The sequence below is a fragment of the Eriocheir sinensis genome, unplaced genomic scaffold, assembly GCF_024679095.1.
Source record: "Eriocheir sinensis breed Jianghai 21 unplaced genomic scaffold, ASM2467909v1 Scaffold589, whole genome shotgun sequence".
Classification (NCBI taxonomy): Eukaryota; Metazoa; Arthropoda; class Malacostraca; order Decapoda; family Varunidae; genus Eriocheir; species Eriocheir sinensis.
In genome coordinates this window covers 172,496-180,390 of record NW_026111930.1, presented here as the reverse complement: position 1 = coordinate 180,390, position 7,895 = coordinate 172,496, and the positions used below count along the sequence as shown (strand labels likewise).

Sequence of the window (7,895 nt, the reverse complement as noted above, 5' to 3'; positions counted from 1 at the left end):
TATATATATATATATATATATATATATATATATATATATATATATATATATATATATATATATATATATATATATATATATATATATATATATATATATATATATATATATATATATATATATATATATATATATATATATATATATATATATATATATATATATATATATATATATATATATATATATATATATATATATATATATATATATATATATATATATATATATATATATAACTATATATATATATATATATATATATATATATATATATATATATATATATATATATATATATATATATATATATATATATATATATATATATATATATATATATATATATATATATATATATATATATATATATATATATATATATATATATATATATAGATATATATAGAGAGAGAGAGAGAGAGAGAGAGAGAGAGAGAGAGAGAGAGAGAGAGAGAGAGAGAGAGAGAGAGAGAGAGAGAGAGAGAGAGAGAGAGAGAGAGAGAGAGAGAGAGAGAGAGAGATCAAACAACACTTGAGGTAGCACAATGCGAGCGTAACGAGGCGTACAAACTATAGCAGCCACAGTCTTGGTCATCCGCAGCTTATAATTATTTGGCTCATCTGACAGGCGGCTGATGAGTGTCTGATGCGATGAAACTCTTCCACACGTTTTGACCTCTCTTTTGGCCTCTTACTCAGCCTCGTCTTGTTGGAGCAGCGCCTAGCGGGCTTCTTTTGTTGCTTTTTTGTTTTGCCCTTGAGCTGCCTCCCTTGCTGTAAACAAACAAACAAACAAACAAAACACCACCGTTACCATCTAATACAGCACCCTCGAGAGAATATGAAGAAACCTACGGATCAATAAGCCACTTTTTCGATATCACTAAAAGTTGGCGACGCTTTCAGTCACGAACATCTCTGGGGCCTTACTCTTAAACATTCCGGCGACCCAGCACATGTATCAGGCAAGGCTTTCGGAGGAGCTGCGGGCATTTCCAGGGGTACTCTTATGAACCTGGTGGTAGTCTGAGCATTTGAAAGGATACTTTTATGAACCGGTGGGAGTTTAACCCTTTGACTGCGGTTAACCTACCAGAAGACCTCACCAAGCTACAGGAATGGGACAAAAAGTCGCTGCTACAATTCAATGAAGAAAAATGTAAAGTCCTGCACATTGGGAGGGGATATCTAGCACACCAATACCACATGGGAAACACTCCACTATCCACCACAGAGGCAGAGAAAGACCTGGGAGTGTATGTTACCAGGCAACCAGTGAAGTCCAATTCCGTGCCAGTCGCAGCGGACGGGTTAACCCTTCCTCTGCACCATGAGCCTAAAAAGAAACTCATTAGAACAATATAAATCTCCTTTTCGGCCTTGGAAAATGACTGATGTGAAGGCGGAAGCTTCTGAGTACATCGACCCTGGGCCCTATACTTAAAAATTTCGGCGCCTAAGCACACAAAATTGACAAGGCTTTCGTAGGAGTTGTGAGCATTTCCCTCCGTAGTTTTATGTCCCTGGTGGTAGTTTGAGCCCTTCCTCTGCACCATGACCCTAAAAACACTCATTGGAGCCAGATGAAATTCCCTTTCGGCCTTTGGCAGTGACTGATGTGAGAGGCGGAAGCGTCTGAGAATACCGCCGCTAGTAGCGTGAGGCAGCAAACGGCCAGGTGATAACAACTTGCAGCGGTATTAGTCTGCTTTACGATGCAACGGCCCGGCCCGCGCTCCCCTCCGCTCATCGGTAAACACTAAGTCTATATATACCAAGGAGACTATAGAACAGGAGAGGGGGCCTCAATGGGAGACCGTGGGCGGGTGTTGGTGTATGTCGGTTGCAACAGATGGCGCAGGAGCAGCTTTGTTTACATCCAGACGCCTCCCCCCCTCCAGACCCACCCCAACCCCCAGAACCAATCAGCAGTGTTGCTACATGGGATCAAGCAGCATATGTTACTTTTTTTCTTCAGTCTGGTTATTTCCCATTTTAAATAAAAAATAAAGGTAGAAAAATATTAAAATAAACAGTAGGAACTATATATACTGTATATATTTACTAGGTAGATATAGCCTGACTGCATGTCATGAGTAATGCTATTATTGTTATATTATTATACCGCAATTATATTACTTTCTCTGCATGTGTGGGTAGATGTGTTTTATGTGTTTAACCTTTCTGTATACATACTGGAATGAACCAAGGAATTGTAGCCCTACTGCCGTTCTTTAAAAACTATGTGATCATGTTTTTCTTCCAAACTCATTGTTTTAGCACGCACGCTGACTTCCATCAGTAATGATGATATATATACATTGAGTCAGTGGGTTGTAGGGGGGAGGGTGAATATAATTATCTTGGTCTAACTTATACTGTTTATTATATCGCTATTCGCAGCAATATCTTTCTGCTCTGATTGCAACGCTGCCTCGTTCAAAAATCGTAACACCGCCGCGGCCGCCACGTTTACCAGCCAGAGCCTCAAATCATGTCCCTTTGTGGTGATAAAGAGGACACAGCCTGGTGTGAAGCTACATTTATTACGGAAGGATGCCAGACGGGGTAAGTGATATATATAAATAATGATAATGTGGAAATTCTAATCATTTTCACGCTGACAGCTGTTCTGAACTTGCTAACTGCATGCCTTCCCTCCTCCCGCGGCAAGAGGCCGAATGGCCTACACACGACAGCTCCAGATTCCTTCCCATTACCACCTGTCAGCCTCGTCCATGTAGCTATCCAGTCTACTCTTAAAACAAGCTATCGTCCCTGCACTCACTATGTGATTGCTGAGTCTATTCCATTCCCCCACCACCCTATTACTAAACCAATGCCTGCCCATTTCCCTCCTAAATCTATACTTTTCTAATTTAAGTCAATTACTGCATGTTCTATCTTGCCAAACATCTTATGCAAAGGTTAGCCAGCATCTTCACTCTTTCATCCCTTACACTGATAAACTGGAACAGCCTTCCATTGTCTGCATTTCCTCCTGCCTATAATTTGACCTTCAAGAAGAGTGTATCAAGACTCTACTTTTTTCTGTTTGGGAGTGGTGAGTAGTGGGGCTTTTTTTTCTAGTACGCTTTGTTGCCCTTGAGCTGTCTCCCTTGTTTAAAGAAAATAATAATTAAATAAATGGAAGTTGGCCGCCAATGCTTTGTTGCCCTTGAGCTGTCTCCCTTGTTTAAAGAAAATAATAATTAAATAAATGGAAGTTGGCCGCCAATGCTTCCAACACATTTTGGTGCCATATCTACAAGTGGCTGGTGACCATAAGTATCTCAGCAACCTGCATGCATCTATGCCATTCCTATCATGGTGCATGGAGCAAGCTTCACATAACACTCAGACAGAGACAGTTTAATTATGGTTACATATCAGACTCAGTTTATTGCTCAGTCTATTAGATGCAGTGCTGTTAATATTGTTAGTGGTAGTATTAGTACAATTAATGTATTTATTTTAATTAATTTATCTATTTATTTATTATATTCTTAGTGTTTGAAAATTCCAATACTAATATTAAGATAAACAAAAATATCAGAAATATATTTACACTCATTAATTATTATTGCGTTTCTTATTATTACTTCCTTCAATGTCCTGGCACTTTGACATCTAGTGCTTTTCCATCTAGCAGCCAAAATTGTGGTCTTTCTCAATGTGTATGCCCTAAGTCTTCATTGGTGTAACTAGCTATATAACATAAAAATCTGCATCTCTCTCTCTTCTCACCCAGTTGTCCCCGTACATCCTTTCAGTATCCAAAGAATTTCAATTTACATCTTGTAATCACTCAACTAATGCAGTGCAATCCTCATCTCTGTATTTTACCGTGTGGACATACTCTTTCCTTCCATGTTCCACTGTCAAATGTTATTCCACATCTAACACAACCTCATCCCAACAGACCCGAACACGTCCGATATCATCCAAGAGAATGTGGCAGCTGAAGGGGGAGAGGCCAAGAAAGAGGCCAAGGGTGAAGACATTTAGCCACCCCCCCTGAAGTACGTACATGGCAGCATTCAACCTTCTTGGTGAGCTACAGGAATGTGCTTCCCATTGCAGTGCACCAGCTCCATGTACTGATTTTGGTATGGATACTTCATCTAGTGTTTGTTGATTGTTGTGTTATTAATCTAATTATGACTTCACAAAATAGTCTGTGCAAGTCACTTAACACATGCCCTGCTCAACATCACTTTTAAGTTGTAGAATTCCTTCATATGGATGCTGATTTATGTATCCTGAAATGATTGGATATTGATTGTCTTAACATTTTTTTTTGTCCATGATCATTGAACCATGTTACGGTATGTCTTTGGGTGCAGATCCAGGAAATGAGTTTTTGGGAGGACGTCAGACTTTTGCATTAGCATTACCGATTAGCCATTCTAGGCAGTCCTGGTCTTGAAAAACTGGTGGAGTGACCTAAATCAATAGGTATAACGGCCTGGACTTTGTGCCAAAGCATTGTTTTAGCCGCAGCGCGCTTTTGAGCTAGTTTTCCTGTATCATTCAGGAACATTGGGGGGGCCTAGGCCCCCCTTTGGATCCACCAATGTAGCTATGTCTTATAATATATCTCTCCTTTACAGTCTGATGGTGCCTCCTTCTAGGTTGTCAAGTTTTAGTAGCTACTCATGAGAAGTATTCCTTATAATGATCATTGATTTCCAGATGGTTTGCACTAAAAAAAGTATCGTGTAACCTGCCGCAAATAATAATCAGCTGTAGTCAACCCTTGCTTTAAAGAACCAATATGGAGGAAGGGGGTGATGTTATATCCAAAAATCTTTTACATCTGAAGTATCTAACCTTTTTGTGTATAATAAACCTTGTTTGTTACATGAACTTAAAAGTTCACAATTTCCATACATGATTCTTTTTTCCTTGTATTTGATGATTAATCCTGACATGTATTTCCATTATCAGTAGGTAATATATAGTAACAAGACAATAATACACATTATAACAATGTATATATTATAGCCCAGTGAGTGCACGAGATCATTTACCTCATCAGTGATGCCAAGTCCTTCCCTAAATTATTTGTCCAAATTTGTGACACCAAGTATAATAACTAGTTTTAGTGACCATTTGCATCCATTTTTCACTTTGATTAAAAAATTGCCTCTCAACAGGGTGTGAACTTGATGGGGTTGGAGGAAACTCGACTCAGCCATCAAGCTCACCACAATATAGTAAGGAATCTCTTGTTCTCAGTGATAATTTATCCTCTTTAGTTACTATTCCATGTTGCTTTAATCACAACTAATGTGTTGGAAACATTACAGCTTAATAACATACCTCACATCTCTGCATACAAATTGAGTTCAATATTTAACTGCTACACCAGTAGGCTTCATATCTCAAAAAAAAAGTATGTAAAAAGGTTGACATTTTGAATGATATATTTAAACTCTTTATTATGTTTCTATGGGTGTAGTACCGTTACGATTAGTCGAGTGATCAGCATATGGGTCTTATGTTTTTGATAGCATAGGTTCAAATTTTGCCATAGGCTGGCAATTGATAGTAACAGTAGTGTCCACAGATATCTACCTGTTTCTTGTTTATCCTGTTCCACTTTAAACCATGACTGGCCAATCTTTGAAGAGGTAGCATAACCTTCAAGTGCCACTAACAAACCTTTGTCCATTCTTCTGATGTGATCTTTTTTTTATTTTTTTTTATTTTTTATTTTTTTCCACCTGCCTATAGCGCCAGTAGGTTTTCTTCAGGCGCCTGGCGGTCGGCCCAGCCCGTCATGATGCAGGCTTTTTTTTTTTTTTTTTTTTTTTTTTTTTGCCATTTAGTATTGGCTCATGCTGCCGCCCAGAACTCATTCTTGATTCACTTGGATGGTTTAGCAGGGCTTAGGTATGACTAACATTGCAGAATCAGGGAATTTTTATATTTTTAGTGTGGCAACACATTGACAAATGTTTTAGTATGGACTGAACATCAAAGATATATATGGTAAATGGGTGCTTGTAGATCTTGACATTATATCTGTCAAGAGTCTCCAGTTGTATCCTCTCCCCCATCTCCTGAAAATATTACTCTTGTCAGGCAATCTAAGTGAAGCCTTCCATCGAAGCTGGCGTGCAGACATAATGTCAATGCTTAGATTCACTGTCCTTATAGCACTGAAAATAATGCAATTACATGCACGTATTTTATTATTTAGAATTGTGATTAATTGTGATTAAATATTTTTTCATGTATTTTCAGACATGAAAAGTGAAAATTGCTGCACACAACAGTCTGCCGTCTGCACCGGGAGGCAAGGCAGCTCAAAGCCCAGGCTGTTACAACTCCTGGGCAGTTTTTGCCCAGAGCCAGCAATTTTTTAGATCCAATAGGAATGGATTTTTTCTGATGTCAGGTTCAACATACTGCAAGATGCCAAGATCTAAGCCTAGTAGAAGATATGGGTTACAAGAGAGGAGGTTTGCTCTGGCCTTATACTATCAAAGTCCAAACGCTAATAGATTTATGAGCACAGTATTTCACTTGCCTTCAGTTTCAACACTTCACTCATGACTCAGGGGTATTTCAGTACATGTTGGCTGGAGCAAACAGACTCTGACAGCCCTGCAGCAAAGAGCACAGGCTTTGTCAAAAGAAGATAAACTTCGTGGGATTTGCCATTATTTAGTATTACTCTTGTTACGCCAAGAATTTTTTTCCATATACTTTGCCAAATATTCCAAGTAATGCACCATTGTTGGGCTTGCTTGTTATAAATCAGATCTTGTTCAATTAACAAGCTTTGGGTGTCTGCCACTTTCCAGTTGTAATGCAAGGAATCATTTATCTTCCCTGCTAGATATCACACGTAATGCACCATTGTTGGTTTTGCCTGTTATAAATCAGATCTTGTTCAGTTAAAAAGCTTTAGGTGTCTGCCACTTTCCAATTGTAATGCAAGGAATCCCCTGCCAGATATCGCATGTAATGCACCATTGTTGGTTTTGCCTATTATAAATCAGATCTTGTTCAGTTCACAAGCTTTGAATATCTGCCATTGTTTATTTCAGGTGTAATGCTTGGAAGCATTTGTTCTCTTCCCTACCCAACAGTATGCAATGCTTTGTTGTGGATTTTACCTGTTATATTTAATCTTGTTCAGGTAACAAGCTTTTGGTGTCTGCCTTACCTAATATGTCCTGCAGTGACACTTGGCTTGGTTTCATAATGTGAAATACAGCATGTAATTTCATCACACTAAGTGTCTATCATCACGTGTCTGGCATCATTAATGTGGCTTCCAGGAGTAATCTTGTTTGTATTACAGCTTGCAATTTTTTTTTCTGCTTTATATGATATACATAATCACATAGGTATGATTTACAAAATGTAATGGCAGTTGATATTCTTGACTAATGCCTCATAAACCTTGTGAAAAATAATGCTTTTTTGAGGGGGGGGGGGGGGTGTACAGAGAGTGGTTTGTTTGGTTGGCCAGTTCAAGGAGTTTCATATCAAATGATTTTATTACATCCAACTTTAATGTGTGCTAAAAACATATATTTTATTACATCCAACTTTAATGTGTGCTAGAAACATATATTTTATTACATCCAACTTTAATGTGTGCTTCCTGCAATAAATGCTACATGTTTACTGATGTAGCCTATGAAATACATATCACTCTCTGCCCTGTAATTTGGTGTGTCACATACTGCAGCATAACTTTCCTGCTATTTTCTTACATTATGAGTTGCCTTATTTTGTCTCATTTGCTTTTATCATATGTGCCTCCGCTGCATAGTTGTGCCTGCTGAGCTTAATATCTTCATGACCCTAACACCAAAGTCAGAGCTTGTGAGATCATACCGTGTCCTACATTCCATTTTCACCTCCAGGCT

At 38.2% G+C, this 7,895-nt stretch overlaps 1 protein-coding gene across 1 annotated transcript in view; it reads right to left on the bottom strand.

Moving 5' to 3' along the window:
* Window positions 1–7,895, bottom strand: part of LOC126993238 (protocadherin Fat 1-like) — a 57,333-nt gene that overhangs the window by 838 nt on the left and 48,600 nt on the right. The gene's annotated exons all lie outside the window — the stretch shown is intronic.